The 17,346-nt window shown below is 40.1% G+C and overlaps 1 protein-coding gene across 1 annotated transcript in view; it reads left to right on the forward strand.

Annotated features, from left to right (window-relative positions):
• The window catches only part of LOC135495386 (ataxin-1-like), a 221,254-nt gene that overhangs the window by 184,550 nt on the left and 19,358 nt on the right, over nt 1-17,346 (forward strand). The gene's annotated exons all lie outside the window — the stretch shown is intronic.

Below are 17,346 nucleotides of genomic sequence, written 5' to 3' on the forward strand. Positions count from 1 at the left end.
CTTGATGTTCATTGAAATCTGATGAGGGATTCTTCTATTACTAGGATTACTATACGCCCATCTGTCTCCCACTCCGACTTACTTGCACATTCTGTGCCCAATGTTTTTCTAACATGCTAAATTTTTTTGGAAGTTGTGTTCTGCATTACAGTTCAGCTGCCAAAGCCAGCAACTTGAAATATCACATCAAGATGTATAGCGAAGAAAAATGCAACATGCATTTGCCATTCAAAGACAAAAAATTGTATATGGTATTGTTTTAACCTTGGTTGCCGATGGAGATGTGATAATCCTCGGCGATGTTATTGTCAACGGGATTATGGTAAGACACGTTTGGATATTTTTAGGAAATTTGCTACAACATTGAGGTTAAGTTGATGTCATTGTATGGTCCGGTTTCTCTGTGAGTCTGATTTGATAGGATCTAAACCGACAGGGCCATATTTAAAGTGGGTGGGTGGCAGGGATCACTTCTACCCTCCCAGGTTCTATTGACTCCCATGACCAATTTCAATATGACCATGACCAAGTGGTATTCAGGATAAGCATGATAAAACCAACCGCAGTTATGATTTACTTACTTTGCCCCCTGGAGGCCACGAGGTGAACAACAGGGCACCACCACCACCAACCTTTAAAAAGTCCTTGAATTAGCTACTCATTTCTGGAGGTTCTTGGAGCATTGGTTCCAAACTTCATCAATCCTATCCACACCTCCAATTGATGTAAAAGCAACTGGTTAAATAAACATGAAAGAGTCAGACTAAACGGGGTGGTACATTTTGTAAATTCGAGTGAAATCACTGATTAAATGTCACTCAGGAATTTTCTCACGATTAATATTGATTTCCAAGTGTATTTTCTGATTGGTATCAATTTTGCTCTCCAGGGTGTTCCAGGGGGCTCAGGGCAGTTAGATTAGTTGACTGGAGTTGATGGCAAAGGGTTTAACACTTGCTAGCACTTAAGCTGACAATTAAAACACACACCCTCTGAACATGAATGAGTGACTTATCTAATTTCAAGTACAATTTTCCATTGTCTAACCCTCCTTCTTATAAGATTCGACCAAGCCAGTCAACTGTGTCAACCAGCTAGCTTTGGTTAGCCCCCCTCCTTAAAAGACTTAGCCAAGCCAGTCAACGGTGAAAACCAGCTAGCTTTGTCTAGCCCTCCTCAAAGGATTCAACCAAGCCAGTCAACGGTGTTAACCAGCTAGCTTTGTCTAGCTCCCTCCTTGAAAGATTCAACCAAGCCAGTCAACAGTTTCACCAAGCCAGCTAAAAGCAGATGACCTGAGTGAAAAGACTACACCGCCCCTCTGGACATCAATGAGAGACTTTATTGATATCAAGTGTGATTTTCCTTTATCACCTTGATTAGCTATCGTGATACTAATCGAGTCACTTGGCCATTCATGGTTGATCGTGAATGGCTGAGATGGCCAGCGGCGGTAGACACTAGCTAGAGTAACGAGCTCTCATCATTGGAGATAGCGTTGTTTAGATGGCTAAACGCAGGGTAGCTATAAGAAAAATTAAAAGTCTCGCCGTTTTAACATGCAGTTGGGCATGCTACTGTCCTCTCTTCCACCAATTATGGCAGTATAGATGGCTTGTGGCAATATCACTCTCTCATCATTGGACAATGCATTTTCAAATGGTAAAGCTAGGTGTAGCTTTAAGTGAACTATTGGTCTCACTGTTCTTCATGCAGTCATGCGTGTTGCTTGTACTTTACCAATAACTGCTGAGTTTTCTCTTGGCGAAAGATGCTACCGTTTATCGAGTATGATAGTAATGCATGATGGGATGGGATACTCGAGAGAAAGCCAGTATCCTCAGGACTTCAAGTAGCCCAAATCTGTTATACTGGTTCCTGAAACAGGTGAAAACCTTTCTCAATCAGAAAGTTGTGAAAAGGCACAAAACTGCACAGGAAAATAGGTATCGAAAAATGACGCTGGAAATAAGGGAGAGAACGCTTTTGGTTGCCTTTACCCACTCTCTAAACAATGCTAAAAGCTTTTTTCCATAGTAGCTTTCAATCAAAAATGTGACAGAAAAGTTTGTAATGAAACATTGCCTTAGAAAAATAGAGCCGTAGGCTTGGCTTGACTTTGTTGAAAAATGTCACATTTTGTGCCGCCCATTGTCTAATGGGTGTGAAAGAATGATGTGAAGTCTCCGCCGATAGAAACAGAGGCCTGCTCGGCTCACTTCGTCTATATAACAATTTGTCGACGTCAATGAGGAAGAAGAATGTAAACAATTTGGTTTGTTTCTGAGGAAGAAGAATGTAAACAATTTGGTTTGTTTCTTTAGAATATGTATCAGTCATGATACTAAGCTTTTATGATAATTTCTATGTGTGATATTGCAATTGTTTTGATTTTTTTTTCAATTCCTAGTCATACGCTGTAACAAAATGCATCGACTCGACAAGGCCAATCAGTCCCATGGGGAAATGGCCTTTGGCAGACAGTGTATTGTTTATAGCTTGCAAGACGAATTGCCATGGTGCACTTTTGATATTTGGCTATGAAATAAAGTCATGTCTGATTTTCGTACGAAATGAAATACCATCGAGTGCGATCTTTCATGAAAAGAACCATGGCATAACATGACGGATTGAGTTCCATGTTTGAATGATTTCATTGCCAAATGTCACGTTGGGCAAATTCCAAGCAAAGGTCATCAAAGATCAGTCCGGCTTTCTGAAAATTAATCTTCGAAGACAACGATTGGATCTCCATTCGATTGTGTACATGTATTCAATTCGTTTAAAGCCCTTTTTCATTGAGGATTTTCGGGGAGTTGCACGGTAATGAAAGATGAGGAAGGGATCAAATGGAACCAATTGAGATCACGTCATGTCTGAAACATGACGGGAGATTGTTTCGCGTATTGTCTGCTCGGACGTAATGCGCTGTGAAGGTCGTTGTTCATTATTTGAAGGTCGTCAGTAATTCTTTTGAACATGTTGAATGTTCAGTCGGTTTGTGGTTACTTTTAATCTTTTGAACATGTTGAGGGATCAGTAATGTTTGTCATTACTTTATACATTGCCCCTCACGTCGCAGTTAAAAGAATTCAGGCCTGGCCAAATACGCAACCAAATCCCACTAGCCCCTGGGCCGTTCCAGTCTTATCAATGGTCATCAGGGCCAAATTTTTATAACACAGACCCCAATGAAACACCTTCCTGAGTGGTTGATACTCCTAAACTGGTCATGGCAAATGAGCGTAATGGTATATTGAAGTGACACCACCAATGGAACAGTTTTTTTGATTGCCCGGCCTCAGTGGAAAATCATTTTCGTCCAACCTGCCTCAGCAGAAGAAGAGGAAAGTGTCTAACTTCAAACCTTCTGTGAGCTTATCCCACTCATTTGATGGGGCCACCAGTTACATGATAACATATCTGCTCCTCAGTCGTCTGTTCCTCTGTCTCACCCAGACGTAACTCGATGTCTAAAATCTCATTTATCTCTCAAAATACGTCGTCTCATTTATCATTTATGAATCTTTTCGCCATCCGTCATGCTTTGTCGATGAAATATTGAAATAGATGATCTGACTTGTTCGTGCTCGCAAATAAACTGATCTAAAAAGCGCTTGTAAAAATCATGAGGTATTTGAAATTTGGTCTGTATCACCTGATGATGCGAGAATTATGCATAGATTCGTACATGACCCTGTGTAAAATCTGTTGAGCAAGTGGTGATTGAACGATTTTAACAATAATTAATGTGTAATAAATAAGTCAGTTCGTCTGGATTCTGTGTCATGTTAACTTAATCAAGACATCGTTTGATGCATTATGCATCAATCTGCACTAAAAGCACAGAATTAAGAAAAGTCATTCTGAAATAAAACTTGGCTCAGTTTTTCCTAACACTTTCGTCTAGATTGGCAAGTTCATCATTCATTTCAATTTCATCTCCTAATGAAACCTAATTAACTTTTTTTCGCGTGTGATGGAATGAATTTAACTTAGACTCTCGTGTTCATGCTCAATTGGGAAATATTACTGTCTAGTTTGCGCACTTGAAACGATTTAGTCTGACAAACTTTTTGAGACTTCGAGGTCTCTCTGGGTGCCAAATTTTCCCGTGTGAATTTCCAGATTTACTCTTATAGTTTCACCAAGCTAAGACCAACTATCATTTTGGGTGGAGTCATAAAACTAAATACCAATTGGTCAGCCAACTTTTGGCTTGGTAGTTATTAGAGCAAGGTCAACACTATTTGAAGGGAAAATAGAATCAGGTCTCGTTAGCTCATAGTTGCAGGGGTGGGCAGCAAAAGACTTGGCAGAAACGGCCAATGACACGTGAAAGACAAATGACGCCATCTGAACTAAACCTTCATATTATGCCCCCCTCTCAACCATACCCACATTACCCTTTTAAATAAAGATACGCGAGTGGCCAAAAAAAGTTTACCTGTTTGTATCAAAATGTTTGTATTGAAAAATTACCTCAAAATAAGCTGATTGTTACATTTTCCCGTTTACACCTGCTAATCCGGTAATGGATTATTTTCGCGTTGTGGAATGGCTGCGGGCGATTCTCGCACGTTATCATTAATATACCGAATGTCTCACTCTCTATTGCCAATGATGTAATTTTTTTGTCGCAGGTTCAAACTAATTTTTATCGCGCCTAATGACATCGTAAAATGGATGGGAGATGAAACTTGTCATGCACTTCTAATTTTAAAAGAATCTGTGAAAAATTATACGACTTTGTCCTTGAATTGATGTCGTAATAATGAGTCATATTTTTATTTTTAACTGGGATTGTCAAACCATGTAAAAGGTTCTTGGCCATTAGCATTAGAAGACAAAATCAAAGGCGGTTCATCTTTGTAGAAGCAAAGTAATAATCGGGGGAAATAATGAAGTTGTGTTCCAAATCCTGGTAATTTCGAAACCGAACTTTCACTAAATGTTACAGTGATGTTGTAGATCATACAATGCTCTAGGTTGCCATTTTATAAGAAAAATCTTTCATAACATCAAAATGAGGTCTGATCTCTAAAAGATTTCTAAACTCTAAACTCATACTGACAAAGATAAGCCATAAATGTGCCTCTAAGTAAGGCCGAATGTTTATTTCTGCATGGCGTGGGAATGTGAAAATGAAACACTAAAAGGAGATGGTAAAAGTTATAGTTGCTGGCGATACCAAAGGTTCAACGAATCAATGGCAATGGTACACAAATCCACGAAAGACAGGAAGCAGAATGCGATGTTCTTTTGTATCGGGGTAAATGGATATTTGTAAAAAGTTTTGCAACAGCAGACAATGGTTGCATCGCGTCTTTTGTCGGGGTTGGCGAAGTCAGTCAGAGAGGACAGAAATAAAAAGGTATTTTGGGCTACCTTTTTGGTGATAAAACAACATATGAATCGTTTCTGGAGGGCACGACATTGACATTAATTTAGTTGTTTCTTAAACGTACGCTACTGCCTGCTGCCAATGGGCGATAAACATAGATTTACTGCTGACAAATAACAAATTGACATCTCTGTTGTTCTTGTTTCTTGATTCGTTAACATTGTTTTTTGCCGACCAGAACATCATGATCTCTTAAAAGGAGAAAAATCTCGTCAGCATTCACCACTATACAACTTTGATGATTTAGGCATGATACTTTTAACATGTTTAACTGGCAAAAGTAAATGTGTAACAGCGGATATCTCTTGTGATGTTACTCTTGGTCATTGTTACTCTGTCTTATTTTATTGCCATCTTAAAATTACCCGGTCCCTTTGTTTTCCATTGTCTGTTAGAAACATATTAGAAAGGATACATTCATTTATCACGTGTATATGCTTTCTACCTCTTGTTAAAGAAGCTGGCAAGATGAAATCTAACTTTGGCATCTTTTTACTCTCAATAGGCAATGGCTTTTGCTGAATGGACTTATGGCATTCCTTTGACAAAGTTCTGCTTTCTATTGAAAGTTTTCTTTTGAAAGTTTGGCAGGATGAAAGCTAACTTTAATAGGCTTTTTACTCGCAATCGACGATGGCTTCTGCCTGAGGATGGTTTTCTGACTTTTGCTTCAAAACATTGGCATGTAGAAATCGAGGTAAAAAGACAATGTCTTCATTGAATATGTTGGTTTATTTGAAACACAAATATCCCTTACAAGCTAGTTTCAAGCCGCCACAAAATATTTCTTCTCAGAGAGATATTGGCCATCTTCCGTTGGTGTATCTTTTGATCTGTGCCAATCCTATTTTTGCAGCTTGCGAATCCAACTTGCCTTTTAACATGCTGAAATAAACTACAATTGCAGTGTAAAGACCTTGGTTTTGTTAAAATATTTGGTGTTTCTTCGGCATCACAGATCATATCTTCTCTATCATATGTTAATTTTCTGATACTTGGAGGATTTTTGTTTTTCCCATCCTAAAATTTTACTGCAGAACTTGAAAGACTTATGCCTTAGCTCTCTGAAGAACTTTGAATTTTCAAAATCAGACCAATAATAAACATTTTAGAAGCATATGTTTGCATGTAAGGGCAGTTCTAAGAACAACACTTGATCAGAGAACATTTTTTTTTGCTCTAACATGTCTAAGCAGTCCTGTACTTATCTCCAGTTGAAGCAAATCTCTTCCATCTTCCTGGCCTCATCTCCCTCCAGCACCTAGTCGAACCAATCTCTGTGTTACTGGGTAGTATACACATGATCATTGACGCCAATTTGTCGCTGCCGTTGTGCGTCTTTGCAGTTATCAAGGGACACAATCCTTATTCATTGGAGTAGATAGGTATGAATAAATATTAGTGCGTAGTACAACTGCTATTCTCACGAGGAGACGAGTAGCTTTCTAGTGTGACTGAACTGCGAAATGGCAACTATAGACACACACGTCAACTACAGTCGCATCAACGCTAAGATCAGGGTGGATAGTGCAAGTATCAAAATATCCAAAGATTGCCGGCGTTCTTAACTCGATTACGCCAGCTGAAACGTCAAAGCGGCAATGATAGTAACGCTATATTGGATTAGTGACGGAAGTTGTAGGATTTGAATGACAAAGCTTTAGGGGATTTTGCAAAATTGATACTTTCAGTCACAGAGACTATAAGCTTTGAGTTATCTTGACACGATATTAGATCATCCCCATAGACGAATCGACTTTAGATTTCTGTAGCGTAAAGCGAAACTGCGGATTTTTTATGGAGTCTGCGTGGGATTTGACACTATCGCACTGCTCTGAAAGCTTCTAGTCGATTTCGTCTTTTTTATCTAGAACGTGTCATCTGACAGATGTTACCGCCAGCTCTGGGGGCTGCAACATATCAGGGGGATGAAGTAACCGTCTCCAAACATCAGGAAAGAAGAGATGCGTTATTTGTAAGATTCCCAAAAGGCAAACAAAACACTATGACACAGGTTCTGTTCAGTAACTGTCGTATGAACCGCACTGCTTTGTGTGATGTGATGTGCTTTTGACTTCTAGGTGCCACTTTGACTGAAATAGATGTGCTTTTGGCTTCTAGGTGCCAGTTTGACTGAAATAGATACGCCATTGACTTCTAGGTTCCACTTTGACTAAAATAGATATTCCGTTGACTTCTAGGCGCCACTTTGACTGAAATAGATGTGCTTTTGACTTCTAGGTGCCACTATGACTGAAATAGGTGTGTTATTGACTTCTAGGTTCCATTTAAGACTGAAATGGATGTGATGTTATCTCTTAGGTGTCTCTTTGGACTGAAATAGGCGTGCTATTGATACATAAGTTTCACCTATACGTATTCACACACTTGGACATTTTCGGATTCAAGTTCAGTTTTCAATCTTTGAATGAACGGAGTAAGCTTTTCAAGTTGTTCACCAGTCGGCTGACGGTGAGGTTCTTTTTTTGTCTCAATCACACTCCCACTCGTCTCTTCATTTACCGATTAGTTGTCAAATCACTGCCAACCCAGAACCATTGCGCTCATAATGGCCGACGTCCCGATCAATAGAATGATGTCATTTTATCGATATGTACCTCAGTTCTGTCCCGCAGTGGGCTATATTCTCACTTTATATTCTAGGCTGATAATTCGATTTGTGGGGTCAACAAAAGTGTCAGCGATCCAGGCATGTGCACTGCAGTTGTGTCTGGAGTATTTCTTCTAACACTGTTTGATGGACAGCATACCTCTTTGACTGTTTAGTGGTGGGGTGGTATATTTCAGGGGGTCTTAAAGCATTCATGGCATCAGAGGAATATATTTTTAGATCTGTGTGTAATTCGTTGGTGAGTGTTTTGTGAGTATTAGGACCTGTCACCTCCAACGTTGCATAATATTCTCTATTCGTCTTTGTGGGAGACTCTGGGCTGGTTTCCTCCTGATCTGTTTACACCCTTGCTGTTCTAAAGCCTGCCTCGGAATATCGCCTGGCTTAAAGAAGCATACACATAAGGCCATCAATTTCTTTTACTCTCTCGATAAAATATCACGAAAAGTCAACACTAGATGTTGTCAATGTTCTATTTGGCAAAGATCGATTCAACCCCTTCTCCACCTAGCCTCACCATCAGGCCATCGTGGAAATCAAAGTTTACAATCTGTGCCCAGAGCACCACCGGCAGAAATACATTTTTGAATATCGAAGGTCGAGTGTAATATTTAAATTGATGTTTTCATGCTGCGACAGCCTTCATCTTACCCTTGGCCATTGATCCAAATCCTCAGTGTGATATGTAAATAAGGCCACACCAATTTGATAGTATGGTTAAAGTGATTTTTAAGACTGACTCCGGACGCCTTTCCGACTCAATTACTGTCTTTTAGTGACATCTTCAAATTAACTTAGTACAAGAACACTTTCACATTGATGAATAAACCATTACTTGTTAAAGAATATATAAACATTTTAACATGTTTTATTCGAAGTGTGCATGAGAAGAAAATAATCAGCTGTATTTGAAGTTGGAAGGAGTGGCTTACGACTTCCAATATGACTTCGTTACAGTGAAACCTCCCTTAGTGGACACCTATATCAGGGACACTCTCTTTTTTAAGGGCACCTGGGATAACAACTGATCACGAGATTTGAAGTCAGTGTGACTTTCAATTTAGTGAAAAACAACAGGGAAGCTGAAACAAAAAAAGCATTTTTTGACATTTTGACAAAAATAAAGTCAGGAAAATTTCATGATCGGTTGCTATCCAAGGCATTAAATTGGTGTGGCCTAACATGCTCTGCGCTCGTATTGATGTAATCTTCCTAACTGATGCACTGATGGGAACTGAATTTGAACATCTGGGCGATTTTTTAAAATTCACATAGTGATGTGATGCCACGACCTGCTGGCATCTCTGATGAAGATGAAGATGGTTGGTCTGAAGTATCTTAAAGGCCTACGCTGTTCGTTAAATATTTGAAATTTGTAATTGAATTTGAAAATTTCAAATTGGGTAAATATGAACTGAATATAAATTTCAACAGCGCCGTAGTGTGGACAGTTCTACTAATATGATAATGCCAAGTACCAGCAAATTCGTATGCATAATATCTGCATTACGGCATTGTGTATAAGTGCATTTCTATTTTACTTGACCGCCAGTATAAATTTGAATGGCACACTCTTCTACAAATAAGGAGTGATTAGTTAAAGGCTAATATAGAATATTTTTAATGTGGGTTGCCAAATAAGACTTTGTGGGAATTTCCAATGGTTATGAAATTAATGTTTGAGAACAGAGCTTGGGAATTTTGTGGCATTACTTTCCCTGCCTGGATCTGTCAATCATTGAATGTCATAAGTAATTACTTGTAGATTACAATTAGATCATGTTACCAAAAAAAGTCGAATCTGACTAATTTGGAATTATTCCATGTGGAATATCACGACCCAGTCACAACATTATCTACATCATTAAACAATTAGTCTAGGAGCCGTTTTCGAAATGATGAAATGCATTCATCGCGTCCGTCTGTCCGTCTGGAAATCTGTACGATTACAGTAAAAAAGCTTCCTAGGTGAAATTCCAGTTATTAGAAAACTCTTGACACTTTTTGTCAGGATGAGTTTTAGCCCCGTTTTGATGCTTTGTCATTCAAGGAGATCATGGTGATTGGGAGACAAATGTCATAAGACGATTTGATGCGTCTATGAAATGAATCAGCCTTGAGAGCATAGCCTGTTTCATCCAACACCCTGACCAGACAGTCATAGGTCACTCAGTGGTGTTGATAGATAGGATCCACCCAACAGAGGTGTCCACTGAGGGAGGTTGCAGAGTTATGGTGCAGTGCCTGCCCAGTTGATCACAGGTTACTCTACGTGTTGCCTCAGCTCGGCTCATCCACCACCAGCCCAACCAGACAGCAATAGATCATCTGTTGATGCTAATCGATGGGGTGTCCTCTCAACAGAGGTGTCCATGGAGTATGGTTACAGTGATAGTGCAATGCACTCCCAGTTGATCACAGATTACCCTACGTGTTGCCTCAGCGCGGTTCATCCACCAGCAGCTCGATCAGACAGTAATAGATCATCCACCGATGCCATAAATCATGTTTTATGGCTGGCATATTCATTTTAAACCCATTGCAGGATCGGGATGATCTACCCTTCCGAAAATAACCCCGCGTCATGTCTATTAGGCGGGAGGAATGAGGACGGTGTTTTCCGCATCATTGAATATCGAAATCAAGCGCAATGAGGTTAAGTTCTGACGTTGCATTGGGTTCCAGTTGCCAACTACAGCATGTCTTTTGGGTAGAAGTGGGCGATATTCTCGTGTTACGGAGTTTGAGAAACGCAGCCCAAAGATTAGCCATTACCAGGTTGAGCTCTAGCGTGAGTGAAGTGGTTTGACTGGAAGAGTTAAGTGATTTGACCAAGACCTACAACCGTCAAGGTAGACTCATGACTGAACCTGTGAATATCATCCTGGGGCCAACCCACGACTTTGGCCTAAGATGTTTAGAACTCTTACATCCCAGAATCTCCTGCGCAGTCCAAAGCACTCGACTAACACTGTATCGAATTTTGCAAGAAATAAAAAATGAGTTTGTGCAAGGCCAGACGTAAGATAAATTGAATGTCGTGCTATCGTCCCACTGGTTATTGATCAGTTTATAAATAGACTTGTTCGTCGTCTGCGTGATTCGAGGCTATAAGTTTGTCAATAACGCTGTCGTCGTTTACACCATGCAGACCCCATCTTTGAAAGCGATGTGTCGTTTTAATCACCCTCCCCTCATTTTCTCTTTATTTCCTACCTATTTTCCCGCAAGTAGGCTGCAATTTTGTACGGTGTAATCTTAATCAAAATTCAAAAGTAGTGGAAAACATTTTCGGCATAAAGCGAATTCTCATGTTAGTGCTTCACTTCGACCTTGATGTACCCTAAGTGCTAATCAATAGTTAGTCTAGCTTGCTGATTTCATTGCAGTCTGAAACCCTGGCACTTTCGTGGGTGTTTTAATTAAACTATTTCCATTAGATACTCCATCTCTCCGCAAATGAATATATGTGAATTTATTGGCTAGGTTGTGTCTTAGGGTGCAGTCTGGTCTTATTGAAACGTTGCTGAATGGATGGTTTATGCTCCAAGTCAGGCCAGAAGTGGTACCAACTAGAGCAGCAGTGATATAAGTATCAAACTGTACAATTATCTTGAGGGGATGTATTTTGGCAAATTCGTTTTTGCTGCCTGTGTGTCACTATGGGGACGATGAATGACGTTTGGGGACTGCGTAAAGTAGACTCTCTTACATGTAAAATGTTGCTTCAAGCATATCTGTCCACCTTCTCATAGCTGAGCATTGCCTCCATTGACTATGTCATTATTTCAACAAAGCTAAAACATCAAAGCACACTTTAAAAATTAATTTTTTGTCAGACATTTTCCATTTACGCATGTCTTACGCCATACGCCTGTGATGTGCGCATTACGCCATTGACGTAGGGTACATCGAGGAAATGTACGGGTGATTATCACGTCGCTACATCCAGAACCCGGCTCCTTAATGAGCGCCATAAAGAATACGCTAGAATATCAAAGAAGGAATTAACCTTTGACCTTTCAAGGACGCTATTGAGCCGTCGCACCAAGTGCATTGTCTGCTCGAGTTCCTCTGTGAATGCTAGACAGATTATCGTGTATGGTGCAACAGACATACAAAAGTGCTGCTGATTTAGAAAGGTGCAGCAGGTGCCCAAAGGTGCAAACATACGAAAGTACAGCAGAAATGTGCAGCAGAAATGCAGATTTGAAGCAGGTCAAAAATGTGCAGCAGACGCATGATTGAGCAGCAGACATACATACACATTTACAACAGACATGGAAATGTATAGATGTGTCGCAAACACGCAGCATTTGAAAATTGTGCTGCAGCTAGACACACAAATGTGCCGCAGATGTACAGATTTGAAGTGCTGTAGATGCACAGATGTGCAGCAAAATATACAGATGTGCTGTGGGTGTATGCATTTGTTGCACAAGTGCAGCAGACAGAAGAAGTAGCAGACATACAAGTGTGCAGCAGATATACAGATGGGCTGCAGATGTTCAGATTTGCAGCAGACCTGAGGCATTCAAACGTGCACAAAACAAATGTGCAGTAGACATACAATAATGTCCATGTACATTCAAATGCATTGCAAACATACAAGCCAGAAGAAGAAGATAAACTATGTAATATGACATATATTTTCTAAAATGCCCTGTGGTACTTATTGATCATGACTCCAAGTCATCAATGAACAAATTAAAAGCAGGAGCACGCTTGTGTTTTCTTCATTTCTGGGGTGATGAGTTTCCTTTTCATTACTCAGGCCGTCGGCTTATTTTCACTCAATCTTTCAGAGATATCCCAGCGTCAACTTATTGTTGGCTCAAATACCAAAACTTATGAATTAGCACTCGTAGGTAAATAACGCCAAAGATTCAGGGGTTATTATTAAAATTTGGTGACTTCGAGGTTTGGGGATCGATAAAAAATTGCAAAGATATTGCCATGGAGACAAGGACATTTTGTTGTTGAAGGGCAAATATTTTTAATGTTGTCTCGTGGGATGGCAATAAACAATGTTACATAGCTGTTTGTTTTGTATACTTTGTTGATTAACAATGCACATTGTAGCAAGATATATGAAGTTGCGTCTGAAGCATTTTGTCCCGACAACATCGATTGATTATATTCTTTGTTTGAGTCTGGGAAAATGTGCGGCACTAAAGAGTCAGCTGAGAGTATCGATGTTTATGCATTGGCACGAAGTCGGCTGATGGATGTTAATGTTCGCCGTAGAAGTGGGTCTGTTTGTGGGCAGATTATGGTACTGGATTGCTTGTTAAGATTCCAGTATAGAAGTCAGGCTGTTTCTGGACAGATTATGGTACTGGATTGTTGAGATTCCAGTACAGAAGTCAGTCTGTTTGTGGACAGATTATGGTACTGGATTGCTGGTTAAGATTCCAGTATAGAAGTCAGTCTGTTTCTGGACAGATTATGGTACTGGATTGTTAAGATTCCAGTACAGAAGTCAGTCTGTTTCTGGACAGATTATGGTACTGGATTGTTAAGATTCCAGTATAGAAGTGGGTCTGTTGCTGGACAGATTATGGTACTAGATTGCTTGTTGAGATTCCAGTATAGAGGTCAGTCTGTTTCGGGACAGATTATGGTACTGGATTGTTAAAAAAACTGGATTGTCTAAAAAACAACTCATAACCCTTGAACCTGTATCAGAATAAAAAGGGGGTGATTTAGATGTAAAAAAAACTCTCTTACAACGTTTGACACAACTTTACTCTTTTGAACATGTTTGACTATGTTCCTCTTACCTAAGGAAGGTAGAAAACTATCTTCACTATTACCCTGGCAGATATCTTGGCATATTTTGCCAACTTTCTCAGAAGGAAGTCAAGAGCTGGTCATCAGGTCTCCAATTTGTTTGAAGTGATGATATATCTATCTATGTCAGCTTCTTTTGGTAATTGATCACCGATCCTCTAATGTCGGCTTGGACACCTGATTAATGGGATTATAGTTGTGGAAGGCTCGTGTGGGGGCCAAGGTTACCAGCAGAAATCGGGGCATACCTTGAGCCATGGGCCTTTGCGAAGTGTCCCAGAGGGCAAAAATTGCTTGAGTGCACTACAAAGTGTCCGAGAGAGCTGAAAAAGGTTGAGGTGGTCAGGCACAGAAGTGGTGATCATGTTGTTGTCTCAGATATTTCAAACAAATAAAATATGATCTACTGACTTTTGCAGTGATACGCAGAGCATTTACAAGCATAACATGTTAGTTGGTCTTTATCAAGCATAGCCTGGATAAGCCGTTGCTTCTGAGAGTTTGGTAAGCCATGACTGCTCTAGATACAGACTCATTTAGCTAATGCATAGGGTAACGAGTTATAAATGTGGTTTAATAGGAAGACATTGACAGATTGCAGGTCTGGGATGCTCCCCGAGTCGGATCGTGCATCATCAGTTGTATCTCTGTGGGCGGTGGGATGGGAAACCTTAGGAGTGTCTATTTGAGTTACTGTAAACCCTGTTAATTATGTGATACATACTTTTGTCACTGTGGTCGAGTGGCTTGGACTCTAATCATGCATCTTTAGTTTTCTCTCTCTATGGGTCTATACTTTCGGCAGCAAGATGGGTTACCTTGGCAGGTATATTCACGTTTATTCTGTGTTGTTGGCTTGAGGAAGTTTTCGATTGTAGACTCTTGAACACCACTCTGTCAGTTATTATATACAACAAGCTGATTTCAGTGATATGAATGAATGTCAGTACTCTCAAAAGTAATAAATACAAGTAAGCAGCTCTTTCTTAAGATCTTCATGTCGACAGTTCTACTCACTACTGTCTCTTAGATCATTGCCATCAGTGGTCAAGTAGGAGTGGAGGTTACGGGCTGATGTTGGTCAGAGAGAGTTGTCCTTGATCCAGCACCATCCGTGATTTTGACCTATACCGTCAATTGGCTTTACAACGAGCTGATTTGAATGATATGAATGAATGTCTGTCCTCTCAAAAGTAATAAATGCAAGAGAGCAGCCCCGTCACAAGATCATCTTGACTGCTCATCTTGACGGTCAAGCATTAATGTCAACGAGGAATCATGATTACACGCTGACACTGACCGCAGAAATATGTTTACTCTATCCTCTTGACCACAGTCCTTGCGACCACGCGGTACTGATTGACCTCAGTTGAACCTTAACATTTGGTGTTGAGGTGGATTGACTTCAGTTGAACCCAGAAAATGATGCCGAGGTGGGCTGACTTCAATTGGACTCCAGAAGTAGTGTCAAGGTGGATTAACTTCAGTTGAACTCAGAAATTGGTGTCTAGGTGCATGGCCTTCAGATGAATTCAAATGGTGATGCCAAAGTAAATTCAGGCAATATTGACATCAAATGACAATTAGTTGCTGTAACGTATCCTTTATAGGTAATTGTCTTCAGCTCAGTTGCTAAGCATGATGCCGTAAACCCTTCAAATTGACCAATGGCGCTAAGCTTGTTACTGATCATAGTATGCACTGACCAGATCCCCGGACAATTGGTGCTCTGACCTCACGAGGCCAGAATCACTGGTGTAGCAATCACACCGGAGTGATTGCGCCATTGACCACTGTCATAGTGATGCGAATTAATGAAGCCATGTAAGGACCTGTGCCCCAGGGTCAATTATTTTCCATAGCGTGGCAGGCCAGCCAATCATGTTATGGACTGTCAACCATCCCGTACCTTGTTTTATGAGAGAGGCTTAATTGAATTTACCAAAGGTTCCGAGGGAAGATTTATCATTTTGTCGATATCTGTGGAGGTTTGAACCATCATTTACCAAATGGGAACATAGTTCCACGCAAGGCGATGCTGGGGCGTTTATCGTGGCTAGACCTGTTTTTATGGAAGCGCTGTTATGACATTACATTGGATGTTCATTTTGGTTGACTGGATACTTCCTCCTTGGCCCAGGAGTGATTTTCAACGGGGCAGTGAAATAATGGGTGACAGCTCGCTGCAAAGCTGCAACCTAAGGATATTGCATGGAAAAGGTCTGATACTTAATATCTACTTTATTTCACCTTTATAAGATCAGCAAACAAAAAAAATTTTCTTGCCTTTATGTGGTCAGTCACATGAATAAATTTATCTGAGGAGCACCCGACTTACGGATAAACCAATCAGAGTAGTGCATACTCAGACAAGTCCCATTCACGCCCAAGATCAACTAACCTTAAAAGAGTGAATATACAGTATTTTCTAAGAAAAGAACATGCACTCTAATATTCTCTTACAAGTCATGGTGACACGACTCCAAAAAGTGAATGAGCTAGCTCTCTAATGCCGTGAAATTCAGGACCTTAGATGATGCATGTCAAAGTGTCTATAACACATGTTACACCCCACATTAAAGTCATTTGAGTCTGGCGTATTTCATTGACTGATGCCATTGCAATGAATATCATCGTATCAAATATGTGCCATCAAAGCCAACAAACGCAGTCAGGAAGAGGGAGTAAGCTATCTAGGCTTTGATTCATTTGAACCCTGTGAAAGGTTAATTTGAACCTGGAGTGACAGATAGTACGCACGGGACTGAACAAGTCCACAAAAAGCTATGCTTCTCTGCATAACAATGGAAAATCTGGGGAAGACAATTTTAATCTGAGTCTGAATATCTGAGTTTGAATATCAAAGTGATAGGGAGAAGGCCAGGCTGATAAAACAGGTTCATCCAAATCATGTGAGAGGTTAACTGGACTGAAAGGTGTGAAAGCCGGAAACGGTTATTGGTGGATAAAGATGACGGTGATAGTACACACCTAGTTGAATGAGTCGACAAAACGTTATATGAGTTTAGTGGAAGGGAGTTTAAATCTGTGTCTGAGTTTGAATATCAAAGTGATGGGGACCAGAGATGGCAAAAATGGAGTGCCGGTCTTGGTTCGTTTGAATCATTTGAGATGTTAATTCCTACCAAAGAAGCGCGAAAGCCGGATACAGGTATTGATGGATAAAGATGATGATGATAGTACGCACCCTGTTGAATGAGCCGACAAAAAGTTGTGCGAGTTCTACGTTAAACATGGTTATATGTAAAGTGAGTCAAAACCAAGAGACAAGGAGATTTAAATTGCAAATCTATGGACTATGCACATGTCATTTTATGCTGACAAGTTCCATTTCAAAACATCTGCTTTCCCAATATAGCTTGATCCTGTCATATTACATGGAAAATACATTTCTTATATTTTTCAAGTGTTGCTTTTTTTCTGGGACATTCTGTAGAGCAAACGCGAAGAAAGAGAGAGACCCCGTGGGAGGAGATAGGCACATCCATAGTGAAAT

The sequence above is a fragment of the Lineus longissimus genome, chromosome 11 (genome assembly GCF_910592395.1).
Source record: "Lineus longissimus chromosome 11, tnLinLong1.2, whole genome shotgun sequence".
Classification (NCBI taxonomy): Eukaryota; Metazoa; Nemertea; class Pilidiophora; order Heteronemertea; family Lineidae; genus Lineus; species Lineus longissimus.